The following is a 2,337-nucleotide window of genomic DNA, read 5'->3' as shown; positions in this document are numbered from 1 at the left end:
TAGCAAGAATGGGTTTAATTCTCAGCAACAAGTAAAAGCGTTTCTAAGCATCACAGTAAAAGCGGTTCTAAGAGGGAAGTTTATAGCAATACACTCCTATCTCAAGAAGCAAGAAAAGTCGGGCGCCTGGGTGGCTCAGTTGTTAAGCATCTGCCTTCGGCTCAGGTCATGATCCCAGGGTCCTGGGATCGAGTCCCGCATCGGGCTCCCTGCTCGGCGGGAAGCCTGCTTCTCCCTCTCCCACTCCCCCTGCTTGTGTTCCTGCTCTCGCTATCTCTCCCTGTCAAATAAATAAAATCTTAAAAAAAAAAAAAAAAAGGCAAGAAAAGTCTCAAACAAGCAACTTAAACTTGCACTTAAAGGAATTAGAAAAAGAACAACAAACAAAACCTAAAACTAGCAGAAGGAAGGAAACAATAAAGATAAGAGCAGAAATAAATGATATAGAAACTAAAAAACTTGGGGCACCTGGGTGGCTCAGTCGGTTAAGTGTCTGCCTTTGGCTCAGGTCATGATCCCAGGGTCCTGGGATCGAGCAGGGAGCCTCCTTCTCCCTCTCCCTCTGCCTGCCACTCGCCTTGCTTCTGTGCTCTCTCTCACATTCTCTCTCTGTCAAATAAAGAAATAAACTCTTAAAAAAAAAAAAGAAACTAAAAAAAAAAAAAAAAAAACACCATAGAACAGATCAATGAAAACAGAATCTGGTTCTTCGAAAAAAATCAATAAAATTGATAAACCTCTAGCCAGATTTATTAAGAAAAAAGAGAAAGGACTCAAATAAATAAGAGGAGAAATAACAACCAACACCACAGAAATATAAACAATCATAAGAGAATTTTATGAAAAATTATATGCTAACAAATTGGACAACCTAGAAGAAATGGGTAAATTCCTAGAAACATATAAACTACCAAAACTGAAACCGGAAGAAATAGAAAATTTGAATAGACTGATAACCAGCAAAGAAATGGAGCCAGTAAATCCCAACAAACAAAAGTCCAGGACCAGATGGATTCACAGGCAAATTTTACCAAACATTTAAAGAATTAATACCTATTCCTCTTAAACTACTCCAAAAAATAGAAAAGTTTTCAATTAGCAATAATCGCGTCTTGGATAAACCTCATTGGCTACAATACTGCCACTGCACAAAGCTACTCCAAAAAATATAAAAGGAAGGAAAGCTTCCGAATTCATCCTATGAGGGCAGCATTGCCCAGATACCAAAGCCAGATAAAGACACCACAAAAAAGAAGAAGGTAGCGGGAGGGGAAGAATGAAGCGGGGGAAATCGGAGGGGTAGACGAACCATGAGAGACGATGGACTCTGAAAAACAAACAGGGTTCTAGAGGGGAGGGGGGTGGGAGGATGGGTTAGCCTGGTGGTGGGTATTTAGGAGGGCACATTCTGCATGGAGCACTGGGTGTTGTGCACAAACAATGAATCATGGAACACTTCATCTAAAACTAATGTTGTAATGTAAGGGGATTAACATAAGAATAAAAAAATTAAAAAAAAAAAAAAAAGACACCACAAAAAAGGAGAACTACAGGCCAATATCCCTGATGAACACAGATGCCAAAAATCTCAACAGAATACTAGGAAACCATATTCAACAATACATTTAAAAAATAATTCACCACAACCAAGTGGGATTTATTCCTGGGTTGTGAGTGTGGTTCAATATTCACAAATCAATCAATGTGATACATCACATCAGTAGGAGAAAGGATAAGAACCATATGATCCTTTCAATAGATTCCAGAAAAAGCATTTCACAAAGTACAACATTCACTCATGATAAAAACCCTCAACAAAATAGGTTAGAGGGAACATACCTCCATATAATAAGGGCCATCTATGAAAAACCCACAGCTAACATCATCCTTAATGGGAAAAAAACTGAGAGATTTCCCCTAAGGTCAGGAACAAGACAAAGATGTCCACTCTCACCACTTTTATTCAACATAGTACCAGAAGTCCTAGCCATAGCAGTCAGATAACAATAAATAAATAAATAAATAAATAAATAAATAAATAAATAAATAAATAAATAGAATCCAAATCAGTAAGGAAGAAGTAAAACTTTCACTATTTGCAGATGACATGATACTATATATAGAAAACCCTAAAGACTCCACCAAAAAAAAAAAAAAAAAAAAGACAAACAAACCCTGCTAGAACTGATAAACAAATTCAGTAAAGTCACAGGATACAAAATCAAGGTACAGAAATCTGCATCTGTATACACCAATAATGAAACACCAGAAAGAGAAATTAAGAAAACAATCCCATTTACAATTGCACCCAAAATAATAAGATATATAAGAACAAAC

The 2,337-nt window shown here is 37.0% G+C and overlaps 1 pseudogene; it reads right to left on the bottom strand.

Annotated features, from left to right (window-relative positions):
* Positions 1-1,024: 1,024 nt before the first annotated feature.
* Positions 1,025-1,156, bottom strand: LOC123839949 (U4 spliceosomal RNA; annotated as a pseudogene).
* Between the last annotated feature and the right edge of the window lie 1,181 nt (positions 1,157-2,337).

The sequence above is a fragment of the Mirounga angustirostris genome, unplaced genomic scaffold, assembly GCF_029215605.1.
Source record: "Mirounga angustirostris isolate CCGP_5_RB_7025 unplaced genomic scaffold, mMirAng1.0.hap1 SCAF_3, whole genome shotgun sequence".
Lineage (NCBI taxonomy): Eukaryota > Metazoa > Chordata > Mammalia > Carnivora > Phocidae > Mirounga > Mirounga angustirostris.
Note: the sequence above shows the minus strand (reverse complement) of the source record. Positions and strands in the feature narration are given on the sequence as shown.